This window comes from Malaclemys terrapin, chromosome 7 (assembly GCF_027887155.1).
Source record: "Malaclemys terrapin pileata isolate rMalTer1 chromosome 7, rMalTer1.hap1, whole genome shotgun sequence".
Lineage (NCBI taxonomy): Eukaryota > Metazoa > Chordata > Testudines > Emydidae > Malaclemys > Malaclemys terrapin.
The window spans coordinates 102,945,384-102,963,159 of NC_071511.1; the positions used below are offsets into that span (position 1 = coordinate 102,945,384).

The window sequence follows — 17,776 nt, forward strand, 5'->3', positions numbered from 1 at the left end:
TCTGGCTTTAGTACCTACTATTAAAAAAAATTAAATATCCAATGTAAGTAGTTAATTGATTACAGTTACTAACAGTAATCATGCCAACAGTATTCTAGGAGATGCCTTGCCACATGGATATAGACATGGAAGGTTGTCTGGGGAATGGATACTGCCATACAGCAGATTCTTTTAGACACGATTGTATTCAATATTGCCTGTGGAATGCTCCCTCAGTAACCAAATAATGCCAATGAAAATTGTACATTTAATGGTCCCCATCAATTGGATTTTTCAACAATATTATCTGTGGAGCATCCTGTTATACAAGAGCCAATGCCAGTGAATACCTTCCATATCCATGGCTAGAGCATCAAGTTTGTAAGGTCTGGTCACCCCACTCTTATCTCTCCAGAAGTTTTCAGCACGTTAGCTCTTCTACCTTTGTGTTAAATGCTCTTACTACTCTGTTTAGCACAGTGGAGCCCACTAGCATTGCAGCTATGGAATGGAATAATCTATAAAATTCCATGACAGTCCCATAATTCCTAACTATTGTTGTAGAGACATGCAGCATACAAGTTCTGAAGTACCTAACTGCTCAGAATCTTTTCTAGTTTTTCTTTTCATATGCCAACAGACAGCAACATTACTCCCAGACCTATCGTGTCATAGTCTAGAAGCTTATTAGTTGGGAACCTGAAACAATGTGCCAGAATCTGTTCTATCTCACAGGGACAGACATATGGCAGAAGTCCTTTTGCACATCTGGTTACCATGTAAACAAGTGTGAAAGTTGGTGCTTGATGGAAGCATGACCTAATGGTTAGGGAGTCAGTTCCTTCTTAATATGGAGGAGGATTAGAAGGGGAGCCAGGGTCCTCACAATCCACAAGGCTCCAGCCCATGGGCCTGTGAGGATCATCAAAAGTCAGGCACCCAAGAGCACCGTAAGGCTGCCTACCCTGGGGCACTTCCTAAGCATCTCTTTAGTCCAAGCTTTGCAGTCCATAGCAAAAGGTAAATAAGAAAAGATACAAACTGCATCTTTAGTATGTGTTGGCTCAGCAGGTAGGTTCCTCTTTCCCCAGAGAAGCTGCCGCACTGTGCCTTCTCAGGAATTGCCAGAGCCGGTTCTTCTCCCTGTCTTTTTAGCCCCCTTCTGAACTTTCTGGCTTCCTTTTAAGTTCCACCTCCATCTGGAGCATGATCTTCATGTGCACTGGGTGAGGTCATCTTTAACCCCTTCAACCCCAGTGCTTGGTTTATACACCTCATCACACCAAGAAAATATTTAATGTAGCTGATCAGTCAAACATTCACAATGTCTTATTTTATAATTTCTTGTTCTTCATATTTACATGCACCAAACAAGTTAACTTTAAATGTTGGCTAAAAGCTGAAAATTATGTACTAAATTCAGATGTGATTTAAAGAATACCTATTTTATATCTATTATACATTCTGTGTATTAGAAATAAAATATACACTATCAATACTTTTATTAGTACATAATGTATACAAATATGTTCTGATTATAATGATTTTTATTTAAAAATGCTTTTTTCACATTATGGGATCCTCTACTAGTAATATTTAAATTATATTCTCTCACTGTTATTTTTATAAAACCATACACATTTTCCTTCATCATCCCAACTGTCTCCATCAGCAGGTGATAAGACTTTCCCCCTAGCAAACAAACCTAGAGGCAAACATTTACTATAGCTCCCGTTTTTGTTTTAATTTTTGATACACAAAGAGAACAGATTTTATTTTCTGTATGCCTGACAGGACTCTCTGACTGTTGGTGAAGTTTTTGTGATTTTGGTTTGCTCTGTCCCTGGTGAATGCTGCTGCCACATTTTAACTTGAACTCTTGGTCACCTGGTACATGACCTCTCACCTCATGACCTCATTTCCAATAGGTCTTTAAACTAGGGGATTCAAGACTGTGGCACAAAGACAGTTACTTAAGGAAGTGGGCCACTGTTTCAGTCAATGTCCTCTTACATCCCTGACACTTTTCACTAAAATATTTAACCTTCAACACTAGAGGAGATGACATTACTTTTTTTTACGGTTTTGAGATTATGACCTTTTCTATCATGGTGCTTTACTCACTTTCCATTCTGCAGAAAAAGAATAGCTGTAAAATATTTCAACATATAAAGAAAATAATTTCATGACTAACTAAAAACAAAGAATTGCATGCAGTTTTTTAAATAGTTAATTATGTTACAATAGTAGTCTTTCTTTAACCAAGTATCCTTACAAATCTATTGCAAGTCATGTTCAATAAGATCAGAAATGCATTTTATAAAATAATTTAAAAATAGGCACTGTAATTAGACCTTTATCATTACAAATTAATCCCAATAATGTATTAGTTGTAAACAGACACTTATTCTATATACTTCTAGTGACAAATCGATATGAGTTAATATGGAATATGCAGAATGACTGGTGGAGGATTATCCATTTAATTATAAATGCTTATTTTTCACACAAAATGCAAGACCCTTTATCCTAGATTTCAAACTCCCACATAACAGATGGAATTTGAAATTTTAAAGTATTAACTATATATTTCACATATGCTGAAACATGATTGCCGCATGCCCACTAGTAAAAGAGCAGCAAATATGTGCTGTCATGAGGAAAACCCCGATTTGGAGTAGACAAGATGCTCCAGGCTGATGAAAGAGTGAAACTGCAAAGGTAACATACTTATACCATGGGGAAACTTACCTACTCACTTCTATAGCGTCCCTGCAGAGCTAAAATATGGAGTTTCACTGCCTCAGCACTGAAAGACACACTGCAAGCTAGAGCTAAGATTAAAGAATGAGGAATGAAAACTGCTGATAGAGACTGAGGTGCACTAAAAAATGAGCAAATAATAAATGGACAGGAAACATCAATGTGTTCCTTTAGACCCATTCTACTATCTTAACTGACTACCTTTAGAAAGAAGTCCCAAAGCAAGATTATTTAACTTATGAATGGGAGAGGCTAGGAGGACATATACTGTATCAGTTGATTTTTAAAAATAAAGGAGCCAATTTTATCCTGCATGCAACTCTTCTGACTTCAACAAGACTATAGATTAATTGGGCCCAAAGAATTTAGAAATTATGATACTGATATTCTTTCTTAGTATCGAGGACTATTCAGACATCTGCCTGTATGTTATCATTCTGGTGTGTTTAAAAGCCATGAGTACAACCAGAAATTCTTTTCTGAGCAACATGAGTGTGTGAAAAATAAAGGATTTGCATTTAAAATTTTAAAAATGAATTTGCAATTCTACAAAGATTTGTATAATTAATTTTAAAACATGTTGAAAGGCTTTTTCATGGTCATCAACTAAATGCAACATTGTGTGTTACAGTTCAAAGGTGAAAGTGTGAGGGAGAACTCGCTCTGTCAAACCTTTGGGCAAAGGAATACAGAATAGTTTCCGGGGCTGTTGAATACAATCTCTTGAGAATGATTTGCTATCCTGGGAATTATGTATTCCTGTAAGTCAGTCAAAGAATCTTCTTTCTAAATATTGTTGTATTTATTTATTTTAATATAAGTATCCCAAGCTCTAGCTGCTTGTACAAAATATTAAAACATTACAAATCGATATCAGAGTTAGAGCCAATTGAAGTTTTCCAAGGAAATTTTTTCTGTCAAAACCAAAATGGTTCATGAAAACATATTGATGAACATTTGGTCAAGAAGATTTCTCAAGTCCAGGCTTTCATTTTTGCTCAAAATGAGAGAGTCAGAGCAGAATTTTTCACACCAAATCAGATAGCACAGGGACTTGAATCTAGGACTCCCACAGCCCAGGCCAGAGCCCTACACACCAGGCAAGTAAGTGTGTATGTGTCATTCACTCTTCTCCCCACCCAATCCTATCTCACAAAAGATTCTGAAAGGCCTCATTTTAATTCCAATGTGGAACAAAATCAAATTTCAAAACTTCAAAATGTTTCACAAATTGGAATTGTTGTTTGCTGGCCAGCCCTAATAAAAGTATATAAACTGAACCACTCTCTATACAAACCACTCACATTTCTAACAATAGACTATCCTTTAAATCAATTAATTATAAAATAATAACTTCACCCTACCCAATCAGTCCTTCCAAATCCCTCATCCCACCTGTTCTGGAACATCCTAATATTCCTATTAGGGTCACCAAATGCAGACTCTGAGCTCCAGATTCTATAACCTCTCATGGAAAATGCCCTGCCTCCAGCACCTTTTTAAAACAGGGAACTATTAGCTAAAGTCCCTCTACTGGTCACAACTGTAGGGGTATCACAGGTAGCCAGATCCCAACCCATGTAGGACCCATTTATAGGTCAAAACCAACAGTCCACTTGCAAATTAACCAGACTGTTGAGCACAGGTGTAATGGCTATTTTTAATGCATGCTATTTTCATGTGCAAATATCATGGCACTACCAAGGTTACCTTTATCATCTTTGCACAAGTCCATTTTCAATGCTACAGCAAGGACACTTATCGGTTACTAGTACCAAGAACTTCTTAATGTATGTGCAAAGTCCTTCAGGTGGCACGTGACCAGGATTCATCACCAAATTTAGTCTGCTAGTTGGATCATTAGCTTCCCCAGTTTGGGCCAGGTCCTATCGGGGAGTGCAACATGAATGCTGATCCATGCCCCCCAGTACCAAGAACTGATCTGATTCATTGGAAATTTCATTCAAACAAATGCAATGGTAGACACATGCAGCAATGTTTTAAAAGACTGTAGTCCTCCTCCTGCAGAGTCTGGATTGCCGCAAAGCCAACCCAGGACAGCCTTAAAGCAAAAGTCAATATTATCTGAAGGCTGTTGAGTGGGCTATCTGAAATGAGCTGGTGGCTGTTCAGTCAGTAATGGAGAGAAGAACATCCCAACTGGAAGTAGCTGACATCCTTAGCAGAAAGGCAAAGAAACAACTCATTTTATTATACAGGATCTCATATTATTAGGTGCTGCACAAACATGCAGGAAGGCACAGATCCTGTCCTGACAAATTTACAGTCTAAGCTGAATTACCTTTCTCACTGCACAGATGGTCCCTTCAGGTCAGATTTGAGCTACACCGGTGGAACAATCTTGTTTTGCAGCTCCCCTTGCAATACCTTCTGTGCTGCAAACAGATATCTTCTGTTTCCAAGGCTGTCAACCTGACACTTTCTATGATCATTAAATTAAATAACTTTTTAAAATTTAAAAACAAAATAATAAATATTGGCATTAGAATAATGAAAAACATAGGAGATGTTATTTGAGTTTATAACAGGGGTTAGCATTAAAAGTTTTAAGTTCTTAAACCTAACTCTATTCCTAAACTGTGCCTTTTTCATTATTTAAATAATCAGTCTGAGTTTGTAACTATAATTTTGTTCCAAATATCTTCAAACTAAATAATTGTGCATCACTTCCAAACATGTAATAGTAGTTTAAGATATCTGTCATAGTAGAGAGCTTGCTAAAAGATCATAATAGCAATTCCCTCATAAAAGAATAACCAATACCAATAAAGATCTTCAACCAACCTAAGAAAAAACAAATAAATGAACAGTATCAGTCAAAATTTGCTCTAGCTAGTCATGCTCTTTATATACTGCATACACCTTCATATGTTTCAGTATCAAATATTAACTTATGGAAGAAGTCTGGGAAACTCAGTACTTGTGAAGGTCATCCTTTTTTATGAAAGGGAAAAGTGGGATGAGGTGATATGCTTTTATTGAACCAACTTTTGTTGGTGAAAAAGACAAACTTTCAAGCTTCTCTCTGCTTTTCTTCATTTTCATGACCAAAAAAATGCAGTTTCAACTCCACTTGAAATAGGTAAACTAAATCAAATTAAATAGTTAAAACAGAGCTTTACCAATAGCTACCTGTTGGTGGTAGTGTTTTGTTTTGCTTTCCCCTGTTTTTTGTTGAAAGTTAAGATGGGTAAATTCATGTGTTTAATATTACTGGAAGCTGAAAACACACTAACTGATTAAAGAAAAAGTTGTAAAAGAAACTTGCTGTTCATTAAAACATTTTGAATACAAACATTCATCACCTTTAATATTTACTTTGGAAAGAAAATTTACATCTGGAAAACCACTATGTTTGCAACAAGGAAAATGGTTGTCTTTATGCATTTTTCCTAAACACTTAATAATTAAAATGTAGTTAAATGGTTTTAAATAGTAATAATAAACCTATTACAAGATAAATATACTCATGAGTTGTGGAGCATTTGAGTAGCAAGGGTAAATAGATTTTTTCCTGGTTTAAGGAGATGAAAAGCATTGTCTCAATGTTGTATGCAGTGTAGTTGTATCCATGTGGGTGCCAGAATATAACAGAGACAAGATGGGTGAGGTAATATCTTTTATTAGACCAACTTCTGTTGGTGAGAGAAACAAGCTTGGGAGCCACACAGAAATCTTCTTTCCCAGACCTGAAGAAGAGCTCTATGTGGCTGGGAGACTTGTCTCTCTCACCAACAGAAGTTGGTCCAATAAAAGATATTACCTCACCCATCTTGTTTCTCTAATAGTCTCAAGTCATAGAGATGAATTTTACTAAAGCATGACAGTAATCAATCATATGGTAAAGTCTCAAGGATCGATCCCTTTTAGTTCTAAACACTACTGTTTTCTTTGCAGATGAAGAACAAGTAACCTGTTTTCTAAAACTTACCATACCGATGCATACTTCATTTATCCTACAGAGTTTCATCACAAGCTTCAAAACAGAACCACAGTCTAAACAGGTAAAGCAAATTGCTCTTTAGGTTGGAGGTCTTCTAAAGTACAGAGACAGATTAAATAGAATCTAATCCATAAAGAAGTAATATTGTATCTAGAGTCTTATCACCACCTATTCAGAAAATATAACACAAACTTCTCGTCAAAACAATGAGTGCTTCTAGTTCTGCACAGACTCCTTCTCCTCACTGGCATGCAACTAGTTCAAATGTAAACAAAATAGGTAGAGGGCAACAAAAGAAGGTAAGTAGCAGGAGTGCGCAAATCCTAGGTACCAATTATTAGGATGAGTTTTTTTACCTTCCCATGGTTTCATATAATGGTTGTTAAGCAAAAATAACGAACATATCTACTCTCAGGTCACGTTTGTGTTACACATGATAATACAGTAACTAATACGTTCCCGTAACGCAATGGTTCCACTTTCTTTTTACAATCGTTTCAGGTATTTTTTCGTAATCTTGTTGATTAATAAAACAGTTTGGTTGCACTGGAGGATTGAGAATATTTGAAGCGAGAGGCAGTTGAAAATGCTGTGATACAGCAGGTTCCTTGTATGCCACCATTATGCTCCTGTGGGCTAAACAATATGGGGGCTAGTAAAATGTTAATGATTAACCATATGGAAAATTCCACTAGTTGACTATTCAAGCAGGCCAATATTGGTAAAAACAGATTTAGTCTGTGTGCATTCCCATAAAACTTCAATTGCTCTTTCTGATGTAATCGTGCAATGCAACGACCCAACTTACTTTCCTAGAAATGTCTCCTAATGCTTTTATTTAAAGTGTCTCGCGGTAACTTCGGATAACTATGCGTGCCCAGGGCAAACCTGCTGGGATAATACATTTTCTGCACGGATTATGTAAGCGTAATCAAACCATCAGTGCAGATGTGTGAAAATGGGAAAGAGTTAACACGCGTGTTACATCAATAAATGCTATTATTCCGCAAACGTTGTCCTTAAATTGAAGCGCTCATCCGTCAGCTCCTGGTAGCAGAATAAACTTGGTAGGGAAACAGCATGCCAAGGCCGTGTGACCGAGACACATATTCTATAACTAGTATTCAAAACAAGTTTAGAGCACAGCATTTAAACAAGTCCGGCTGAGAAATCTACCAAAGGGAACCAGATGTAGAGGATTGACTGACGTGTCGAGCTTTACTCCTCTTGGGGGAAGAAGACCAGACTTCCTCCGTTTCTATTAATTTTAGACCGTTTTTAAAGTCTGGTACTGAAGGATTTTGCAATGTGTTTCTGCGAGCCATTTAAAATCTCACCCTCTTCCTCATTCAAATGGTTACATCACATCTTGAGACAGAGCTGGGAACGGCCGAATACTGCTGGCCCCCTAACCAAAGAGACGGGCAACCAGATTTGCCCCTTCGGTCTGAATGTTTTATCTAGGAAACTTGTGAACAGGCATTTCCTGCAGGCTAAGTCACGCCATTTGCCCTACTTGCTGCTCTCTGCTGTGCATCTACTCTGTGGCTCTTGTATATTCCCTGGCCGATCTTCCATTGCCTATGCTAAACGCTGCTCAACAGAGCTCCCCCTCGCTAATTCACAGCAGCCCGTTCCAATTGGGGAGAGTGGGAGAAAGTGTCTCCCCAGGGAAGTGGCACAAATCAGAGGCACAAGTCCTGCTGTCACATCCCTCAAACCTGCTGTCCTGGTGCTGATCTCTCTCCCAGCTGACTCAGCTCAAGGGCGGGAATTGCAAGGCACTTCTCTTCCCTTACAGGGCAGGCTCCCCAAAACTTTTTCTTGGGCGGTGTGTTGCCTTTCCTAACCTCCTGCCTCCCCCAGTCCCCCTAGCCTCCTGCTCCCGCCTCCCTCCTGTTTAAACGGGGAGGGGGCGCTTGCGCACTGCTGCGCGCCGCACATCACTTTGCCCCACAGAGCTTTCCCGAGATTGTCGTAGGGTAAGTAATGTATTAAATAGCACAGATCACACACACGCCTCAGCCCAGCTTTCCTCCACAATAAACACTATCCTCCTTTCTGAGTTTGGGGCGTTCAGTAGGAAAACCTGTCTATTGCCTAATTACCCGTGAAAGGTAAGCGATTGGGTTTCCAAGTCCCATTAGAGTGTGTGTGTGTGTGTGTGTGTGTGTGTGTGTGTGTGTGTGTGTGTGTGTGTGTGTGTGTGTGTGTGTGTGTGTGTGTGTGTGTGTGTGTGTGTGTGTGTGTGTGTGAGAGAGAGAGAGAGAGAGAGAGAGAGAGAGAGAGAGAGAGAGAGACCGACCGCGGGGTGGTCTGATTCTGCATAAGTCACAGGGAAAGTTGCACTCGGTGTGATAAGATTGTGCGTGTGGATGGGTAAAAGGATACGTAAAATCCGAACTGCAGGGAGTGACTCTCGATGCATTCCTTGGGCTGCACTGCGTACAATTAGGCTGGGGCAGATTGATCAAAAAGGGCAGCAGAGTTATGCTACTTGCTGTCAATTTGCTACATACATCAAACAGGTTATACGTACATGTGTATATTATATATCTTACCTCGCAGTTACTTTCCAATAATTGTAAGTGCATATTTCTATGTGGGTGTCTTTGCACTGTTCGTCGTTTGCTCACTGTATGTTACCCACCGTTACTTTGTTTAGATGATTTCAAAGGATAGGTGGGATCTAATGAATCAGAGCTGGTTTGAATCCTGTGTACTAAACCGGGAATGCAGCAATGTTGATTAGTGGTTTCGGTTATTTAACCGAATAATCTGGCTTTTTTCCCCCAATACAAAAGCAAAGAACACAGAGTCAAGTACTGAAGGGACTGAAACGCCAAGGTGCCTGAACTAAAACGCAAGAAGCAATTAAAACTCCTCCTTTCGGATTAACAACCAAAAATTGATCGATCTGTCAGGAATACTGTTGATTTATGAAAGGTGCTTATTTCCTTGGTATGGAGAATTTTATGTTCTCTAGGTGAAACTGAGTTCACCCAGCTCCAGAGTAGATTGATGTTTTAATAAAAATAAATAAAGGGAAAAAGCTAGCCTGGTCTTTGGGGACATCAACTCTCAAATCGCAGAGTTAGACTAACAAATCAAATTGCATTATCTTTACATTTCATATCTTTTAATCTAATGTCTAAAAATTGCAGGCAGTGCTAAAGCCTTTATTATTTTTAAAGTTTTAATATAGTGTTTAAAAGTTCAACTAACAAGTAATCAATGTTTCATAACCAAAATGGCACAAAGAAACATTCAAGTAATTTTTATAAGTGACTTAAACAGCAATCAAAATATAAAAAGGGTGTTATGTGAAAAACCCGGGTTTTGCCATTCCTGCTGTAAATGCAAATGAAAGTGTCCTGTAGATGGCACACCGTCCCCACTCTAGAGTTGTAGCAGAGAAAGGAGTTTGCTAAAGAGGGAAATTTTGTAGAGAGAAATGTCGATCTCAGCACTTGTTGTTTACCTAAACTAGAATGTATTTATTTCCCAACAACTACTAAAATGATTTAAAAATAAACTTCAAAAACAAGTTACATGTTTAGCAATCAGAGCTGAATTGAAAACTAACTGTTCAGCTAGTCACCAAGTGTGTGATCTGTGCTTCTAGACAACATTGACAGTGGAATTAGAAGTCCGTTTTGAAACGAAAAATACCAGAACAACACAAGGTGATCATGTATACGCAAATAAATGGTCAGCCTCGTCTTGTGCAGCTGGACCTGCCTAACAGTTATAAGGACTGTAAGTTCAAGCGTTCTCATAAATCAGCTTTGTGGTAAAATGTATCTATCCACCACACAGGCTGGACAGCGCTGACAGAACTCAAACAGCAGACAAACGCTTGGACACGTTTTTCTTTGCAATGTAAATTTCAGCGGGACAAATTGCTTATTAATAGTCTAGAAGAGAAGCCAGTTTCTTTCTTTCTTCTTTTCTTTATCTGTTTTTATTTCTGCATGGCCCCCAGCTATGCTCTGGGCAGCCTAACCGCCCAGCAGTTTTCTCTTCATTTCAATATCCCAAAGAAAATGCAAATCACCACAGTGTGGCCTTTTAAAAAAAGTTAAATTAGCAACAGCTTTAAGTGACTCCATTAGTATGGAAAACATACAAATGTTTAATGTTGGAATAGCTTTCTTTTTTAGCAGAATGTATTCTGGTCTGTACATTTAGCAAAGGTTCTGATTTAATAAAAAAATCTCATCTTGGAAGAACCCGGAGTAAAACAAGTAAGTGACATTTACCAAGGTAAACTGTCCAATAGCCATTAAATTGTATCTCTAATAGGCTTTGCAGAGAAAGACTGTCGTGCAACTTTGCAGATCATGGACTTGCTTTTAAGGTTTTAATTATTTAAAAGACAGTTATTGCTCACAAAGAAATTCTAAGTATATGAAAAGCTCTGGTGCTAAAAGAAGGGGGCCCTTGTGCGCATTCTTTTCCAAGGGCAGGAGTATTATCTTCATTCTTTGACTTACTGTCATATTACTTTAGTGTCCCCCACCAGTTTATTTCATTACTGGAGCTGGCTGACCTATCCATAGGGCCGGGCGTTTGCCCACTGCACGACTTCCTTTATGTTGACGGAAAAGGAAATATACATCCTCCATAATGGTCTGGAACAGCTATTGGACATTTGGCTTTGGCTGCAAAGTAGTTGTTCATAGCTGAAACTTTTGTTAACTTAGTGTAACATTAGTAACTGTCCAAAAATTAGGCTGCCAGGAGATGCAGGACTTTCATTTCTGAATTAAACGGACACACTTTTTATTAAACGTTATCACTGTGCCATGAAGATTTTACTGTATATTGGGGTATTATGTTACCAATCCCCTTTAGGTTAGAGCATGAGCGAGAGAAAATCCTCGACCATGAAAGAGTTAAGATTTATATTATCCAGGAGAGGTCTTATTAGGATGTAATCTAACTACTGCGTAATAAAAAGTGAGAAGTTTTGAGACACCTTTCTTGATTATACCTTTGGCGATACTTTAGGTTTTACATTTAATTTGCATTTTGTTCTTAGTGAATATTGAAGTCTTGAGTGGAGGATTGAATTTTATTAGGACATCTGGACTGACAATATCAAATCAGACACCAACGTCCCAAAGCATGCTAAAATTTCAGAGTTAATTAGAACGAAGTGTGTTTAATTAAAGCCAATTATAATATCTGAAATTATCTGATCGATCCTTGTTTGTTCAGTTTGGGTCAGTTTATATTTTCATTGTAGCATAAAGGGGAACTGGGCGATATGCAAACTTATTTTATGAAAGTTTTGTTTTGGTTTACAAATAAATAGGTATATACGGTACAGTGCTCAAATGGTGAGAGTGACAAATGGTCATTAAAATAAATACAGAGGAACTGCCTCTGTGCTATTTCTTTCAGGGTCATAGCAGTGTGTTAAGCAAGGAAATGCTTCTCATTTCCTAAAACGCTGCGAAACTTTATTATAAGCACGAGTGAAACAATCTTTCCATTCTCAGCAAGGTCCCTCCTAACCCGGCAGTTCTCATCTCCGTTTCTATATTTTATTTCTGTTTTTCAGTCTTCATTGTGACAAATAGTTTTAAAGGCTACGGACCTCTGTGCCCATGTGTCTCCATACTGCGTTTGATTTGCAAGCAACGCACATGATTAGTTTTATCTTTAAAGAAAGCCCTCTTTCCTTGACACACAACCGCCAGTTACCTACACGATGTAGCTATAGAAAAAGTTTACGTAAAAAAAAAAAAAAAACGGGGTGGGTTTTTAAGCTTAAAAACGTTCGGGTTTCAGAGAATACAATCCTGGCACCAGAAGCCCACTTCTAAACGTTATTTGGTGTAAAATATCTTTGCCTAGATTAACAGATTGTTTACTCATAAATAACGATATTCTGATACTATGCACCTTATTTGCCAAATAAAATGACTTTTTATATATTTTGAAATTAGTCGTAGTTCAATGGAAAGGTGTAAACTATACTTTAAAAACCGAGCTAGATACATACAAGAAAGAAAATCATATTGCTGGCAAAAGCGTTTGTGCAATATAAGAAAATATAAGAATATTACAATTACTTTACATATCTTGCTCACACAGCCCTCTCGAGTGTCCCGTTTGTTGAGTAGAGTTAAATGATCAGAAAGACCTATTAAAAAGAAAGCCAAAACTGCAGGCCCGTAAAGATTATTTTTTTCTGAAATAGTGGTAGATAAACATATAATTTCATTATCCCTAATAAGACAATATGAAGTATGATATTTTTTTCTTGCGATCTAAATCTGATTTGAGATGAAAATCTCTTCTCTCCACCCCAGGAGGCGCTGTTTATCAAACTTCATCACCTTCGCACGATTCCTCTACACTAGAAATTCTTCACTTATAGAATTAAACATCCTTGCTCGGACTTTTTTTTTTAATGAAACTCATCTAATATTTTAAAAGGTGCCTGCCTTTCTTTACCTTTCGCTGATATCCCATCATCACAATTAACTCGAGACCCCTTTTTTTTCCGGATCCAAGAGGAGGTGGGGAAGGGGAGGGACAAACAAACGTGTGTTCCTATAGATCCGAAACATCTTTAGCATAACATTTACGTTACAAATAATTAAACTAGTTACAGAAAAGTACTGGTATTTTATCTCCCTGGCACACCACAAATAAAAGACAGATTTTGGCACTCAGAACACACACACAGAGTAAATCGATATAAACCTACTTTTGTCTCTTATTATCAGTAGTATTAGTATTTAGTATTTCCAGACATTAGAGGGCGAGGCTTATGTGATTAAGTATATATAGTCCGTACCTATTTTCATTCGGCTTTTACCTGAAGCTCTGGATGTGTAAGAATCTGAATCCAAGTCAAGTATGTGGACAACTAAAACAAACAAACAAATAAATTGTGAGGCAAGTAAGAGAAAAAATAGTGAGAATTTCTTAAATCCGTGATAACGTTTAACCTGCCCCGCACACATAGCTTTACGTGGACGATTTAGCATACGGATTTTTTTTTAAATCCCCCACGTCCACTCTAAACCGTCCTCCTTGTTTGTCCCTGTAACTTTGCCCTTTGTGTTGGGGTTGTTGTGAGCTGTTTGGAAGGAGGTGGTGGATTTGATTTAGTGAAGAAACACAGACAGGTAGGTCGGATGCAGTTCTAGTTCTTGAAACCTTTTCAGCATCTCTGTGCTTGTCGCTTCTCCCGGAGAGGAGATGGGAACTGTGAACAGAGGCCACCAAACCTCTGCACCCGCAGCCAAAGAACACATGTCCTGTGCAGCCCCGGAGCCCAAGACTCCAGCCCTGGATGCGGGGGGATGATCCCCTCTGCCTAATTCAGTTGCTTGCTGCATTAACACCTTGTGCCGGAACTGCCGGAGTATTATCAGTTCAGACTTTCTCTGCAATGTCGATTTCTTAAAAACTGCACCGTGTTATGCTAATTAAAACCTTAGCTAAGTATTTTCCCCTCGAATTTACACTGGGAACCTTATTCTGAAATATCAGTCAGCGGTCAACCCCCCTAAATGGGAAATCCACTTTACCTGGGAATTCCATTGCTATATTAAAAATACCTGAAACGCGAATTTATAACTCCTTTGGAACACAGGAAACAAGAGTTAGAGATTTGTTTCGGTTAAATCGGGCATAAATTACACCTACTGTAACCAAACACGTTAATAATGAAGGCGCCTTAAAACAATAAAATTGAAGAATGTTATGTTGGCAAGTTTGATTCTCATCCTGTACTTGGCCCCTCTAAGAAAGCAATCGTAAGTTAGCGAAGGACAAGATTGAAACTAGTGTAGTCATCACTTCAGCAGTTTCCCAGCTGAACTTTCAACTGAAAAAGTTTCTTTGGTAAACTAAGCTGTCACACACTGGTAGAAGGAAAGGAGCAGCACTGGATGTGAGCACCATGCAGACCATGCAATTTACTACAAAGTGCATACGTGTGAAAAGTGGTATGATTTAAAACATCGGAATGTAGCGTTTTCTTTCAAGACAAAAATTTGAAATGATTAAGATAATAGTCCCAAGAGAATTGTCCTGAGGAAAAAATAATAAAGTTGAGGAGAATCCTATAACAGCATTGGAAATGAGGCTATCAATTTTAATCTGTGAGAGCCATGTACAGTATGTGATTATGTGTTATTACGCTGGGTTGTTAGAACACTGGGAGAAGGAGGAAAAGAATCTTACACTTGATTTATGGTAGATGTTGAGATTTCCTTTTCAAGCTTTTACAAGGTGATGTCTGTATACTGGGCTATGCTGAAGGAATAAACCGAAAGTGCTTTCTGATTCTGGAGCCGGGAGAGTGGAAAAGCAAGGGAGGGCTCTGTCCCTTTAAGGTCACTGCATGCTCTGGTATGATGTTTAGGAGGACAGCTGGGCAATGGCCATCTGACTGACTTCGGCTTGACATCTGGGAGCCCACTGGTGTGTGGCACGCGAATCGCTTGATGTCGCTATTTAAATGCAAATTTGTGGGGGATCATTGAAGCCTCACCCCGTAAATTCACACAAAAGGAATACTTCACACACTATAAGGAGGAGGGTCGTTACTTCGGGAGGTCTTGGCTGCAGCATGCAAATCTCATTCAAATCCACACACCTTCTGCATGACTAACTTTTCTAAGGTCAAGATTTGGTAACTACCACGCTTCCCAGAATGATCCCAGGCAGAATTTAGACATGTCATGTACCTGCTCAGATGAGAAACACTCATTTCGGAGCTTCTCCTTAAGACAAGCTGTTTCCAAGGAAAATGTGTTTCTTTCCAAACCTATTTTGTTTGCTAAGGACGCTACTGGCCTCTCTGATCCGCCTGAGATTTCAAAAGTTAAAAACATTAAATACAAGTTAAGCATCAAATGAGCAGAACGCCTGCACCTATTACACTCTTCACTCTTCCACACTGCAAACTACACATAGCTAGGTTTCTAATCTGGCAACTATCTTTTCTGTTACAATGTGTGAATTACACGGACGGAGGGACAATTTGCCCCTCTTTAAATATGAACTTTATTTTATTCAGACTCCAGACTACTGTATGGGAGCTTTTGAGTATGCTTGCCCTCCATGCTAAACATAAATCTACATTTTAAGAATATCACACAGAGGCTACTCCTTGCCTCAGATCAGTCTGGAAACCTCAGATTTTGTGGGAGGTTGCTTCTTGACAATACGCACCCTACAAGCAAGCTCGGTTATTATGGTACAAATACAGAGACATCCTATGTGAGTTTCTTATTGCATGTAGCTTGTAGCCAGCAGTATAGTGACAACAAAGATAAAGTTGGTGAATGATAAAGACCGTATTTTCCACGCTTTGGCTGCAGGACCAGATGATCTAGAAAATGAGCTGAAATAGATTCAGCCTCAGAGCCTGTTGTGAAGAGCAGCTGATTCCCCTATTTCTGGCCAGATGGCTTCTGAACACAGATTTGCATTCATTTTCGCTTAATATCGTCCAAAATAGTGGGGCAGCTGCATTTGTTGTCAAAAAGGTTTAAAACTCTCTTTCTTTCTGGGGCAGGATCGTTACCTTATGTGACGGGCTTATGGAACTTTTTTTCCCACTCTCTCTCTTTAGTCAACAGTATCAGATTTAAAAGGATTTGTTTTAAAACCTTCTAATTTGGTAATCAGATTTAAATCGCCTTGGCGCGTGTAATCTGAATTAAAGATACTGTAAATGATTTTAAGCATTATGCTTTCGTTAGCACAGGAAAGAAACAACTTCAGCATTGGTTTGTATATTTTAGCAAATATGTTACAATTAAAACATTGTTCAGTATTTTAAACTTATTTTTAAGATAACGTATTTTGCATATTATGAGACCAGAAGCCTTAATTCATGTAGTGCACTGCACAAATCCAAAGCCTCTAAACACACACATGCAAACAAATACAATTTTTAACCAGAGCCCTATATTGTTTTGAAACTTTAGTTTGCTTGTCATTCCACGGCAAAAGTGTTACATTTTATAATCTCTTCTACTGTAACTGAAAAGCTCCGGGCTTATTATGAATATAGGAATTTTCTCTTAATTTATCATGAATAGTTTCCATACACTTTGATTTAAGGTTATTAACATTCTATAGACAGTGGCATCTTTAATATGTGGCGATCGCTTCTAAAGACTAATCTCATTACCCTCAAATAGTCATAAAATATGATTTTATTATACTTACGTATTTAATTAGACGGCCAGCAATGTAATGGATTTTGAGATCGGGTAGAGCAACAGCTTTGATAATTCACTTATCTTTGGCAATAGTCATTAACCCCCAACACCAGCAAAATAGATTGCTTTCTAACACATCTTTTTTTCTCACCCCTTGGAGGAGGGATCGGGGGTCTCCTGATAACACAAATCGGACTTCGATTTTCACCGATTAATTAAAATATTAACGTACATACCCTGCCAATTCACAAAAAGGGAAGTCCTAACCTATGCAAGGAGGAAAGAGCTCATCATTCAATACAGTTGTTGTGCTCAAGTCTTTTTCTTTTTTCTTTCTTTTTTTTAAATCAAAGAGGGGGTGGAGTGCGGGGTCTGATTTGGCTCTGTAGGAAAGTGTCCAGGACATCCTTTGTCCATCCCCAGGGTCTTTCCCTCTGTATAAAAGTAAATGTCCTTTAAATAGGTTATGTTTGTATATACATTTCAGAATAATTCATCTCATGTTGTTAGTGTCATTCAGCCCACAAGTAATTAGCAATTCTGCTTTTACACCAATAGCCCTGCAGTTTTAATCATCAGCACGTTATATTTACATTTTTTATTCTAATGATTCCTCGAAATCAGCTTTTGAAAGATATTGTGGTCTCTATTCTAACCTGTTACCGGAAAACAGCTAAAGAGGAAATGGAACCACCACTTGGACATATAAGGCATCTGTTTTGATTTTAAAGACCACAGATCGCTTTAAGGTTTTTCAGCAAAACATAAACACGAGCATAACTTCATTGCGTGTAAAATACTTGCGAAACCAAGGCATACTTTAATATGCGTTTTGGTATGACACATATAGGCTATTGTTATATGTCAA

The 17,776-nt window shown here is 38.2% G+C and overlaps 1 protein-coding gene and 1 long non-coding RNA gene across 2 annotated transcripts in view; one reads left to right on the top strand and one right to left on the bottom strand.

Annotated features, from left to right (window-relative positions):
- Positions 1 to 16,993, bottom strand: part of LOC128840182 (uncharacterized) — a 34,524-nt gene extending 17,531 nt beyond the window's left edge. Inside the window, exons 1-2 of the long non-coding RNA XR_008445611.1 lie at positions 16,916 to 16,993; positions 13,521 to 13,592 (exon numbers count right to left, since the gene is read on the bottom strand). This is a non-coding gene — a long non-coding RNA (uncharacterized LOC128840182). The remainder of the gene's footprint in view (positions 1 to 13,520; positions 13,593 to 16,915) is intronic.
- Positions 8,673 to 17,776, top strand: part of EBF3 (EBF transcription factor 3) — a 141,648-nt gene continuing 132,544 nt past the window's right edge. The window contains exon 1 of the mRNA XM_054033837.1: positions 8,673 to 8,688. The gene's annotated coding sequence lies outside the window, so the exon portion shown is untranslated. The remainder of the gene's footprint in view (positions 8,689 to 17,776) is intronic.